We start from the raw sequence: 14028 nt of genomic DNA on the forward strand, positions 1-14028 counted from the left end.
AAAATAAGAGTTGCTTTTTCATTTGTTTGTCATAGACCTGTGAACCAGTAGGGTCTGGAATAGTTTCTCAAATGAGTTCAGCAGGAAGGGATGCCTGCAGAGAGGTTAGACAAGTTAATCTGCCAGACGAAATTCAATCCCCATATTTCATTTTAAGACCACTTTGCGTAGCAAAGTAGTTTAAGCAGTAGCAGATTTTTTCCTTGCTGATGGTTAATTTCATGCCCTACAAAGGGTCAGCACACTAATACAGGAGAACATGATTACCTCATCCCAACTTCCCCCACACAGGCAGCCAAGGGATACTGAGTGTTTGCTTTAGGTGAGCTGTTGTCAGATGCCCTTTATCTGTTTGATTTTGAGATGGGTCCTCAAAAGAACTTCTAAATCAGAAAATAGTATTTTTCTTTTTTCTTTTTTTTTTCCCTATGAAGTTGAAAGAACAGAATATCCTTATAGGGTTTTAATTGGAAAGCTACTGCTTGACCCTGGTAGTTTAAACCTGGGCTGGACAAACTTTTAGTTTTGTAATCCTTATGCCTGTCTGAACCTTTGACCTTTTTACTTTATAACTAGGACTTCATTGTCACCATTTGTCCCTGCAGTTCTTTTCAAAGAAGACTGCCTTGCAAGTGTCTGTTTCCACTTTGCTGCTGTGTTCAGCTAAGGAAGGGTATTAATTCATACCTGATACATTGGAGAGGCCAAGACTTTTGAACTTTTACTAGAGCTTGGAGAGGGGGAAATGAGCATAGCAAAAGCATGTCGTGCTGATGCAAATAAGTACAATGAAAACAGGCTTGGGAGATCAAGGGAAATGTGGTCTTGCTACCAGCATTCAAATTCAGTCAGATGCAGATTATTTGTAAGATTAACATATCACAAAAAAACCCCACCTTTTATCACAGATTAGTTGTTTTGCTGAGTTTGTTATAAGCTTTTAAGAGGATTTGTAAACTCAGGGTTACCTTCGTATTACTGCAGTGAAAACACACTTCTATTGATGCAAGCTTTTGTTTGATGAGACCTTTGTGAAGATGTGACAGTTCTTGTTTTTTTCTTTTCTAGGTGAGTGAGTTTTACAGTTGTAGATGCATGTGTGGATGATCTGCTGTTGAGTACAGATGTTAAATGAAGGGAAACGTCTGGAGGGAGAGAGTGCCTTATATTTTGTGGATACCATTCTAGTCAGAGAGAAGTCACTAGAGAGTCTTGAGATCTTTGGCTGCCTGCTTGAAGTGAGAGTAACATAATGAACCCTGTTCTGTTTTAACATAGAACTCTTGTGTAATTCCTAACCACAAACCTTGATGCAGTGGTTGGTGTTATGGAAGTATTTATGGGTTAAGGGACTTCAGCTAGCACTAGTGGGAATGTTTTCTAAAACCTATTACACTCTTTGGGTTCGTGGTGCTTGTGAATTGCTGACACTGCTTTGTATTAAAAATTCAAATAAACTTTATTTCTGTAAATGAAATTGAAACAGTGTTTTTGGTTTTTTTTAGTCACTGTAATTTGGCTGGTGCCAGATAGTTGTCTGACAACACGAAGGAGTGTTTTTATTGACATTTTAAAATGAAAGCCACTTTTTTTTTTCTTTTTTTTTAAAATTAAGGAGCTATGCATGAAGAACAGCAACAGTATAAAATTTTGTTGCGTGGTCTCCACAACCCTCGAAATGGAACTTTGTCTCCTGGATGCTGCAGTGCACAAGAGGGCAGTGTTTGCTTACATTGTAGGATTTTAGGGATTAAGTACTCGGGGTAACAGGTCAGCGTGGGGGGAGTGACCTCACTGTGAATCGAAACAGAATTTAGTAGGCGATTTGGAACACAACTCTGGGTTAATTTTCTCGTTCTTAAAGAAAACATCCTCTGTGTTTTAAGGAAGGTTAGTCTTATTTCATCTATAACTTGGGTTGTGCTTTTTGTACCTTAAGTAATAAAAACGTGTGGGGTGTTGTCTTACACATGACATGAGACACAGGTAACAGTTGAGAACAAACAACTGGTTTGATGAGGGAACCATGGAATTTAGTGTGCACAAGTCTTTTATTTCCTTCCTCATTTCCCCGTATATTTAATTACTGTGTAAAAGGATGCCAGTTGTACCAAATCTGCTTTGAGCCACTAGTGTGTGAAATGGGATTTGTTGTGGGATACTGGCTAGAATGAAACTTGGGGAGGTGTATAAGGTACTTTAAAATGTGGGTCTTGTGGAGTTTCTACCTGTCTATTTCATAACTTTAATGGCTCTAACTTTCTATGTATTACATTGCTTCTTGTTTCTGTGGGTTTTGTGAGTGATGCAACAGTGGGACTGCTGCTACTATTTCTGTTCTATGCCCTTTTCTGCAATTTTGACTATAAGCTGGTTTCTCTGTTAAAGCTGAAAATTCAAGAACTTCCTGAATGTACGCAATAACTCTTAGGCAGTATTGAAAACTGAAGCAGGAGGAATCTTCTGTTCATTTTCTGGGTCAAGTAGTTTACAAGGAGCAAGAGACCCATTGCCTCCTGATATCAAAAGTTATAGTGAATAATCACAATCTCTTCTGCCTCTTCTTAGAGTCCTGTATGAAATGTACTGGTTTCTGTGTGGGGTTTAGAAATAAAAATAATTATGCATTTCTTGTTTGGAAGATGTAATTTATATTTGAATTCTCAATTTTAAGTGTAGATTTTAACCAGGAGTGGTTTTAGTGAAACTTGTTTGAATGTGAAATTGTCCCTTGTGTGACATATGACAATTTTTCTATAAAACTTCCGATTGGTTGTGTTTGTTTGTTTGTATACAACAAAACCATGCTATTTGACACATCGTTACTTGACACAAAACCATGACAGCTTCTCAGGAAAACTTAATAACCAAGCCCTGTAATGATGCTGTTAAAGTCTGTTTGATCATTTTTCCCATTGGTTTAAAAACAGAATTTCTTTGTTCTAGCATACTGTGTGCAAGCATTCATCAAATAACCACTTTTCACTTCTGCTTCGTGTTTATTCTTGCTTTAAATTATTTTGTAAGCTGTTTGGAAGAGCAGGGAAGCTTTATTAATCAATTTTTAGATGCCTTAAAATATTGGCTAATGTAGTGAAGTATTACAAATAACTGCATAAAATCTATAACAACCTACTGTAAAATATGAAGCATATTTATAGTTAAAATCACCCTTGTCAAAGTAAATTTAAAGCACATTTTTCAAAGTAGCATTTTTACTGATGATGGATATGCCTGCTTATTTATTTACATGGGACTATTGCTAAATAGTCCAATTCAGCAATTCGGTGGTCTGCTAATCAAAAAACCTTATAAGATTCTACTGTATTTGTTCTACATCTTGATTTAGAAATTGTCTTCAATTAGTACATGCTAGATATAAGCAGAATAATATGTTGCTTATGTGTAGACTCATTTTTAGTAGCTAGTTATCTTGATGGAGCCATGAACTGAATTTCCTTCTTAAATATATTTGGTTTGGATTTTTTGTACATAAAATAATACATGTTTCTGCATGGCTGTTGCAAAGTGCTATTTATGAAAACCCCTAGAAAAACCAAATGCTGATGGAAAAAGGTTATAACTGTGAAGCAGACGTGCAACAGATCTCACTCAGTGAGCAAGCCAAACCTGTGCACTCTCATTGCTAAAATCTGTTAAGCGTAATAAAAAGTTGTTTTTCCTTGTGGCAGTGAGTTGTTTTCTGTCTGGGAACCCTAAGGTTGGGCTGGCAAGCTGAAGAGCAAGGACAGTGGTAATTTCCAGCTGGATTCTTGAACACACTGTGTTCTGTGGGTCACAGCTCCCAATGGGGTAAAACTGAGTGTGAGCTTCGGCAAAAAGACTTGAACAGCTCATACGATAGCTGGGGTTGCAGAGATACTGTGCATTCTGTGAGAAAATAGTCCTTGTGCTATCTGCAAAATTCAGATTAGGTAGCTGTTCTGAAGTGTTTCCTTTAAGCTATTTACTTCCAGAAAGTGTTGCAGGCTAAGTAAATACCAATAATTCTTATTTTCCATCTCCTTATCAATTATTTTACCAAAATGTTCTCATGCAGTTTATCTAATCTCTTCAAGTGAACACAAAATGGTTAGTGTTGGCTTCCAAATTGAATTACAATCTCAGTTTCAAATTTAGGCTGATTAATCCTATGTTAGATTATAATTATCACCTTTACTAGCACCAGGGGTAGTTGGGACCAGACAAACAATAATAAATACATATTTATGCTCAATGTAACAGCAGAAGGAATTGGTGGATAGTAAGAGGAGAGGAAATGGAATAGACAGGGTAGCTTAAATAAAAATGAAGAAATCGTATTCAAGAGCATCATGGAGCTAAAGAATGATAAGGAGGAATAAAAATTGAGGTTTGAATTTTGAGAATTATAGGAAGTTGATCTGGGTAAGAATCCAGGCTCCCTCACCTCAGGCTCTAGAGGAGAGATGATTCATTTGGGCTTATGGTTTTGTTGAGAAAAACTTTTTTTTACTCCATGTTATAGAAGGGATAATGATGATGATTCTTTTGTCCACTGCAGATGGTTCTTTTGTCCGCTACATTATCTGTTTTTTTTCTGCAGAACTGGAATAATGAATTTAATACAGTTACCTGTAGCACTTTCTTGACTTTTGTGCTTATGTTTTCCTTTGATTCTGTCTTATTTGGGATGCAAGATATGATTGACAGAGTAAGCTGGTGTTCTTGAATCTCAGGAGCTCTTTTTAGTTGTTAAACTTTACCTAAATTTTGTGGGTTTTGGCCAAGTTTTACCTGTCTTGTTTCCATTAAATGCATTGTAGAGCAGGTGAACATACTTTAGATATGATTCTCCTGTATATGTAAAATTTGAAATGGTCATGAAAAGATGTTGGGTAAAAATAAGTTATAGAAGTTTTTGAGAATTGTTGGTAGAATTATCCTATCATATTAATAAGGATAGGCATAGGATTTTTTTTTTTGTCATAGATGTTTACTCATGCTTAAATCTACTTCTCTTATATTTAAAAACTAGCCTTTCAGCAGTACTGCTTTGGGTTTTCCAGAGTATGCAAAGACTTCATTTCAGAGAGAAAAACAAAATTGCAGCTTTCTTTTTTAGGATCAAGAAGAGGGGGAGGGAAAATGGTTTCCTTGTATTTGACTTGTGCTGTTGGATGGAAGACAAAGCTCAGTCTCTCTTGCTGACTAATGTCATCATCAAGGCATTTTTTTCTCCCACAGAGCAATTTTGTCTCCATCGAGACCCCCACAGCCATTGGCAAGACCATGGCCTGAGATTAAATCTCACGCTTGGATGAAATTCTAATGACCGTAATTGTTTCCTCTTTTTAAGTCTGTGGTCCCCTCATCAAAGAGTGGTGCGGAAATTATGCATTTATGTTGTAAAAAGAGAGGTCATGATTACCTGAACCTGTGGTTGACTTGGGGGGATTCCGTGTCGTGTCCTGGCAGTGGTTATCCACGCTGACATTCCAGTGTGTGAAATGATTTAAAGAGTGCCTTAGAGCACACGTGCAAAGTGTCAGTGTGGCACAGCTGGGTCTGCTCTGCCTCTGTGCTGTCCCTGGCAGGTGAGCAGCAGTTCTGGTGTGTTGGTCACCTGCTGGAGCAGGAGGGAAGGAGTAGTAAATGTGGGTTGAGGGAGATTTCTGTGAATGATCCCAAGCAAAGGGTGTAGGACTCATCAGCAGGTGTTATTGTTCACCCTCACAGTGCTTACTGGAGGTGTTCAGCATCTTGAAGGATGGCACCAGTTGTGGAAGAGCCCAACGTAAGTTTGAATGTGGGTATGGAAAGCATTACAGACAACTTTGTAGAGGTAGATTGCCCCATCCTGCAAAATTGGAATGTATGTGTCCAGCAGTGTTGCTGTGTGATGGAAGGATTTAGATAAGTATTTTGTGTTATTTCGCTTTAGTGTGCAGTTCTGTATGTATGCAATTTTGGGATTGTTCTGTGCCCTAACTCTGAAGATCCATGAAATAAATGATGTACTGTGTGTTAAGTAGAAAACATTTTGAGTTTGCACTCTAATTTAGGAAGTATCCTTTAAAGATGTCAAAAGAACTGACCAAGACATATTTCATCAGAGAGTAAGGAAAATATTTCAAACAGTACCTGATTTGAGGTGTCTAGGTTGCATTTAGACACTAAAGAAGTCCCTAAACATCATCAAAAAGTTTTCAGCATTAGAATCTTTCCCTGGTTTCTGAAATGATGAGTATTCAGTTTAGAGTATTTAAAAGTTTGTCAACAAAAAGCCAAGTGTCAGCAGTGCTGTTCATCTAAGGGACTAGCTTTGGGCATTTGACACTGAAACTGGCCCCTGTCTAGCTATATTATAGTTTCAAATCATGTGATAATATGTCTAATTAAAAAAAATCCTTAAAGCCTGAAAAGCAAGTTTTTACATTGAAATTATATCAATTTGTTTATGTATATATAAATAAAGTAAATAATAAATCCATTGAAATAATAGATAATATTTATTCTTGTGTATGACTAAAATTTCAAAAGTCACAAGTCAGGCACCCTGATAAATTTGTTTTGAGGAAATAATTTCATTCTTTGGATTTGCTTGCTGTTTGATAGGTTTTCACCCTGTGGGATGGACCATCATGAGTATTTTTTTCTCTGAGTGGATATTTCACCTCACTAACAACTGAGATTCTGTCATTATTTCAAGTGCTGTGATAAAGTTGTGGTGCTGGAGGTGTTGGCCCATGTGTTTGTAGTTGAGCCCTCTGTTTACTCTTTCTGGTGTGTATTGTCATATCCAACAATGGTGGCTTTTTCTGTATAAAACTGGTGTTGAACTGGAGTCTCCTGTAGGAAGAGATTCACCTGTCTGTGGTGCTGCATAGTGCTTTTAGGAGAAGTACCAAAAAAAGTGTATTAGGTTAAATTGAACTGTACCAAACTTGTATAGAGAAAATACTTTTTTGGTTAAGGGAACAAAAGTTTTGAGCTGAAGTGAAATTGTGTTATAAACCCCCCAAAAAAACTGACTGAAAATTCAGTCTTTACAGAAAGTTTGTCTCAGAGGTGTTTTTATTACTGAACTCTGTTCACTAGCAAATTATGTGGAGGCAGGTGTTTGGGAATTCTTTCATTGTATGTCTGTAAATTTGCTTTCTTTTCCTGGTGTGTTTTTTTTTTCTTAACTTTATTTACAGTATAAAAGAGTTGATTATTCTACTAATAGCCAGAGCTGCTTTTGTGGGGTTTAATGTTTTCTTTGTTGTAATTTAAAGCCAAACAAATCAAAGTGAAGATAAATTTAGCTGTCTGTTTCGTTACTTACCCTGCACTAAGAAACCAGTGAGTCCTAAACTTACTATCTAAAAGAATGTTGGTATTTTTAAGACTTGCAGTCAAATTGATGCAGTGGATGAAAGTTATTTTGGTCACTGTATTTGTTTCTTTTTCCTTTGCATTGTAAAGATATTTTTGTCCCATTAAGAAAATGGGGGAGTGTAGCTAGGAAGAAAATAGATCCCATAGAAAGTGATGTCAGGTTTATGGAATTTCTTGTTATGTTCTTGCATATAGTTGAGTCAATCTTAGGTAAAACCAGAAATTGCTGATGTGATATTAAAATTAGTTGACAGTATCCTTTCAAGACTTCTGTACTGTTTTAAATTATTTTGCAGTAGCTTATGAGCTCTTGTAAGAACAGTTGGAACAAAATATATTTTTATATAAATCTATATAACTATATATTAGTTAAAAACAAACTAAGAATGTTTGAGGTTAAGCTAATATTTATTTTAGTAGAACAGGATAGTTTTCCTTCCTTTTGTAGAGCTTTTATAGCATCTCAAGTGCACCTGTATTAGCTGTTGTTATTGGATGCTAAAAATTTTCAGCATGATGAAATGCACTCATTTTGGGGATGTTATTCTATGGAGATGCTTTGTGTAAAAGAGTTGTACTTTTATCCCAGTTCCGTTTTATGCACTATTTGTTCAGAAGTAGAATAAATAAGTTCTGTGAATGAAAAATCTGTTTCTGCTAAGAGCATGCTAAAGTGGAGTCTGATGTTCTCTAACAATAACAAATTAATTTCTGGATCAGAAGCATTGTGCAATATAGATGCAGTAAAAGCAGCCAAGGTGAGCTCAGCTGCAAGAAGCCATTTATGAGAACTTATCCTAAGAGTAGTGTGGTTAAGTTGTGATGGAAGTATGGATGCTTGGGCATAGTCTACAGGTGGTAAGTGTGGTTTTGTAATAGGTCAGCAAAATATCAAGCCAATTTTTCAAAATTAAATATGTTTTGGAAAATATGTTTTTCTGCTAATGAATTTTACAATTTATTGTAAAATACTTTAAATACATGAGTTGTAATCTCTTTGTATTTCTGTTAGCTCTGAGCGCCCCAAAAAATTGAACTTTAATCACCAAGGCTGTATTCTTTCCTGGTGATTTCAGCATTTTATTAAGGAGTGATTAATAATCTTTAATTATGCATTAATTTACCTTAGTGATGCATTTACAATTAGAGATAGTGTTGATTTATTGAATTTGGCTGATGATGAGCAGTTTTAGCAGATTTTTTTAATTGCCATATAAGAACACGAAAGAAAGCAGTAGAGAGGCATTTATAGCCTTAGCATAATTTTAAAATATAATCTTATCTGATATTTATGAAAAAAAAAAAGAGGAAAAACTGAGGCTTATTTGTGTCGGTGTTTTATTGTTGTTGTTTTCTTTCCCACCGCTTTGAACTTTCAGAATTCCTTTCTGAAGCCCATCTCCATAGGCTTTGTTTGCAGAACATCAATGGTTCATGATGTGCCTCTTTCTGCTGCAGGGGAATAAGCTCTGAAGCAGGCTGGTGTGGAAGCTTGTACTTAGAATAGATTTTTCTCTATGTTCATAAGCTGGCAGTTCCAGAAATTAATTAAAAGATCTTATTTACCTAAAGGGATGTCAAGGAAGAAGGAAAAGAGGAGGAACAATGTAGTGTGAAATGGGATTGAAAACAAATTTCTTGATGTTTATATGGTGTCCTTGCCTGTATGAATAAGAGGGAGAAGAAAAGGATCTTGATAGTTTTAAAAACTGCCCTTGTTTGTTTTGTATCATAACTGGGGTTAAATTTAAGTGGGCACTGTTGGACTGAGAGTTACAGCCGTTTGTGGCAGGAGGAGTTGGGTTGCTGATAACCCACATTGCTTCACTTCTGTTTGTTTCATGTTTTCTGTTTACATGTTTTACAGTTATCTGATCGGTTTACTTCCAGATTTAACAGTATCCAAGCCTGAGTTCCAGTTTATTAAAACAGCTGCAGTAAAACAGGCTTCTCTGCCTGCCCAGTGCTGCTGCAGAGGGAAGAGATTGATGCCGCTCTCTTGGGACTGAAAACTTCAAAGCTTTCATTTTGCTGGTAAAGCCCTTCCTAAAACTTGTGTACTTTGAGATGTTGTAATTGTTTTCCATGGGCCAACAGAATCTAGGTCCTGGAGAGAGGCAAATCTTCTCATTGTACACTGAGTTATTTTTTTCTGAGTAACTGAAAACATTAGATATGTTTAAAACATGGCAACTATAGATGAGAAAACTGTTTTAAAAACTTTTTTCCCCTCTTGTGGCTTCCCAGGTCTCTCACCAGCCACAATGAGTACCTTGCTTTTAAAAGGACACTAGAGGTGACATATAAACACCTCTAAAAGCATATAAACAGATGCTTCTATTACTTTATTAAGGAGGGAAAAAAATTAAATATCCATTTCTATGGTTATTTGACTTTTTCTTCTGTGTACACCAGTCATTAGATGATTTCATTTTATGTACCTACATACCTTTTTTCCTCTTTATATGTTTTATTTCAATGTTACATTTTTACAAAATGGCAAGATAATTTTTTCCTCAAAAGCAAATTAACTATGACATTTTAAACATAATTAATAAAAATAATTTATTGGAAGTACTTTAAGGAAATCTAACAAAATTTAATTTAAGTCTACAGTAAATTGTCAGTAAGAATATACTTAATAAAGTTCCATTGTATTTCTCTTCCGTTATTATTATACTGTTCTTCAACAGCAGTTGCCTCCATCATTTGATGCGAAGGCTGAAGTGGTTAGATAACAAATTAAGTATATTTACTTAAGTTCATTTGAAATTAAATTCTCATTCTGAGTTTTCCATCCCTTGTTCTGTAATTCTAGTTCTTGCTGTCAGGAAGTTCAATTTAGAATCCATTGTGCTCTCTGAATCTGCAAGATATGAATGAGAAAGAAGACCTAACAAAATGTGCAAAGCAATAATTAAAAATATAAAAAGGCACATACAAGGCAAGAGCATCCAAGGAGGGGTTTTTTGAAAGAGTGAAGGGTGTGATCTTCAAATATGCTTTGTATACTTGATACACTTTTGATCCTGTTTTGTATTTCTGCTTAGGAATTTCTTCTCTTAGTCACAGATGTAAGATTAGCAAGGGCAGATGACTTTTCTGGACTTCTGGGCACTTCTTTTCCAGAACCCCATCCAAGCTAGAGAGTGATGGCTCAGTGCCTGCACTTGCTGCTCTTTGAATTTTTGTGGGGATGGTGTTCTCTTGCAATGTCGAGTTAAATGCAAATTTACTGTTACAGCTTTGGAGCAGCAGCACTAGTGCCTTGCACTCCATGTCATTTTCTTGTTTATCCAGGATTCTTCTTCATTGCTTATTTTGAGAGAATAACCTGAGCTGTGCCAGCATTCCTGAGAGCTGGTCACATGAGCTTGGCAGTGTAATGTGTGTTCTGAGCAGAATTTGTTTTCTGTAGGCTTTCTTCCCACTTCCCTAGGGATGCTGTCCAGCCTTTAACTTGAAAATTTAAATTTTGATTTGTGAGAAAAAAGTGGTTTATAATGATTAAATGAAACAGGAGGGTGAGTGTGGGATGCAAAACTGGGAGACCTGCTGTACTTCTGTTCTTGTTGAAGGTTTTGAGCTTGAGTGATGTTTTGCTTAATCCACAGGTGTTACTTCTCACAAAGTCAGCTTCCACAAACTGCCACTACTGCTTGTAAAATGCTTGTTCCTTTGTGTCAACACTTGTATTTTATTTAGTTGTTCACTTATCCTAGAGAAAATGCTGGAAGGACTTGCTCTGAGTTATACTGAAATATCTATGATTAGATAATCATGTTCTGGTTTATATAGTGTTTGAGCTGTCTTACAAAATTTCTGTGTAGGATTGTGTTGAACAACTTCACTTTTGGAAATTCTTCAAAATACATAATTGAAAACTTTTTTCCTGTATTTATGAGGGCTTTTAGAGATAAAGGGCCTGGTTTTGTATGCTGATGATTTCTATCTGTTCACCTCACAAAAAGCTATGCTTTCCTAAGTATAAAACTTGAAACAACAAAATAACGTGGTTTTGTTAGAGATTAAAATACTTTCATTATTTTAGGAAGCAAGGTCTAAATTTAGTCTGTGAGCTTTGTAAACCTAGGGCCTTGTTCTGTGTTTATCTGTGAGGTGCCATGCACATTTGTAGCTTTGTAGGAGTACCAATTCACTGCCCAGCTGGGTGTTCTGAATTCATGAAGCCTTGTAGGAATTAACTCAGTAAGGGAGACTGTATTATTAAGGTCCAAATCAGTGTGAAGTCAGACCAGGTCTGTATTTTGCTTTTTGGCTGTAAAAGTTCAAGCACATGAATATCTAATTTTAAATAATAAACTATATATAATTCAAAGCATTTAAATTTTTTTTTAAACTAATATTCTACCAGTGAAATTTGGAATATCTTTATGGCACTCAATCTGCTGTAAATTTTTTTTAAAGAAGTCATCTGCCTATAAATCATGATAACTTAGATTTTTCACCTTGCCTCCTATTACTACTGTGGAAAACATTTACTCAGGCATTGCCACTGTCTCTTATCTCGGAGTGGTCATAGATCATTAAATTCCAGCCCCTCTTAACACAGTATAAATTCTAATCCTGGCAAGTATCGTTCCTAGTTTTATTTAGTAACTAAACTTTGCACAGCTTTCTTTCTTTACAGTGAGCATCACCTTTATATTTTTGTGGACTTTTGTTAATTATATGGAGAATGTAATAATGTGAAACATAAATGCCATACACCCTGCAATTTCTGGGGTGCTTTGTGGTGTTGGCAGTTTGGATGGCATATTCACATGATATAGTTTGTTTTGTCCTGAAATACTGGGATCTGAGATTTACATGACAGTTGACCCCTTGGGACTGCTTTGAAATGAGGTGTGTATCCTGTGCAATCCTAGTCAGCAAAAATTTAAATAAAAGTAAATACACTGTCATAAGCTCTTGTGCTGGCCTGGCAGGAGGTATGAAATAGTACCACGTGCTTGATAATGGCCTCAGAGAAGGGGCACGATGTGATGTGGCTTAGTGGAATGACAAACTATGCAAAAACCTTGCTGTTGTCATGATTAGGTGGTGAATTGCTGGTCAGGGCCTGATGAGTGCCACGGACTGAAGGCCAGAGAACTAAATACAAAATAAATCTTTAATGAAATTTGGGTGGTGAATCCAATTTATCTTTCAAGACAAGCAGAAGTTACAGCCTTTGTGTACAAACATGGAAAACTGTTAAAGTGAACTAAGAATAAATTAACAGTTCACTGCTTTGACTGTGGTTTTCAAGTGATAAGTTTGTGGTGATTTTTTAATATAAAAACTTCCTTTGGTAGTTCAGTATAAAGTCTTAAAACCTTAGCCAGAACAATTTAATGGCAGCATTAACTCTTCAGATACCCTTCTGCTGAAATTTGCAAGTTAGCAAAGCACCTAATATTTAGTGTGGCAGCAAGTCAGGCTAACTCACTGCTGCCTAGAATGTGTCCAGAAAAAATTGTTTTCCAACGTATTGCTTGTTTACTTTGGCTCTAATTATCTGTGCACACTGCAGGGAATGGAAGTATTCTGTTTCTCAGAACTGGCATCCTTAATGTGGTTGGGACTGATTTGTTTGAGATTTCTTTCTGCATGCTGCACTGCTGTAGCTGTGAAGTAATGTGGGTGCTTGAAATAAAGCTGGATAAAAACTGAGATTGTTTGCAGGGTGTCTTTCTTGAGAACAACCTTACTTTTTTGACATGAATCTATTTTTCATCCTTGATCCGACTGCTGTTCTTGTAAAGGTTATAATTCCTGTTGGCATTTGGAGATGATGAAGGTTTGGAAGGTAGAGTGGTAGTGTTACAGAAGTCTCACAAAATTTTGTATCATGACATTGAATTAATTCCCCTGGTTTGCATATGTGTGGAATTGTATGTTGAAATATAAGAGACAAGAAGTAACCTAATTGTTCTCTCTTTGTATTCCCATTTGGTTATGTTCTGCATACCAACACAACAGTTTTCTGCATTACTGTCACAGAAATCCAGAAACTTGCATCAAAATTGGGGTTCACCATCCTCCAATGTACAGAAGACTCTAAGGCAAAATGTAACTTGAGGTAGTTGTCTTGCAACTTCCCAGTAGGCATTATTACTCATTCTACATTGACCTGTTTATGAGAAGCAAAGCTGTAGTTGAGTGTATGAAAGGGATATATATAAAAGATTTTAACTGATACAGGCATGTTTATTGCTGTTAGTTTTAGGGGTGTTCTTTGTCCCTTGTTATCCCCCTCTGTTTGATTCTCGGTTGTAGTGTGATTTTCCCTTGCTTGATTGACAAATTTTCAAACTCTCTCCACAGTATTCTGTCACCAAGCAGGCGGTGACTTGGCTTTGCAGCCTTGGTGTCACTTTGCAGCTGGGCACCACATTTGTGTTTTGGGCAAGCTGTCCTGACTCCTGGTCAAAGCTGAGGCTCTCTTTGAGAAGAGCTTCTTGACCCTTTGTACTTTGTACAGTATCCGCCTCGCAGGCGGACTCTGGAGCCGTTGTCTGGAATGCGTGTCTAACGCGTTCCACTCGGACCTCAGTTCCATTCCATAATGTTAGCTTTAATTGGCTGTTTTTAAACTTTCATGTACAATTTGGTTGTACACGGTAAATTACCACCCTCTTCGCCTTTTCCTAAGAGCACGAA

At 36.5% G+C, this 14028-nt stretch overlaps 1 protein-coding gene across 4 annotated transcripts in view; it reads left to right on the top strand.

Moving 5' to 3' along the window:
• The window catches only part of EEFSEC (eukaryotic elongation factor, selenocysteine-tRNA specific), a 126494-nt gene that overhangs the window by 10116 nt on the left and 102350 nt on the right, over window positions 1-14028 (top strand). The window contains exon 1 of one of the 4 annotated variants that reach the window (XM_086845736.1): window positions 9229-9396. The exons of the other annotated variants lie outside the window; for them this stretch is intronic. The gene's annotated coding sequence lies outside the window, so the exon portion shown is untranslated. Of the gene's footprint in view, window positions 1-9228; window positions 9397-14028 lie in introns of those variants that run through there. 4 annotated transcript variants of the gene reach the window in all.

This window comes from Cyanistes caeruleus, chromosome 11, assembly GCF_971803275.1.
Source record: "Cyanistes caeruleus chromosome 11, bCyaCae1.hap1.1, whole genome shotgun sequence".
NCBI lineage: Eukaryota > Metazoa > Chordata > Aves > Passeriformes > Paridae > Cyanistes > Cyanistes caeruleus.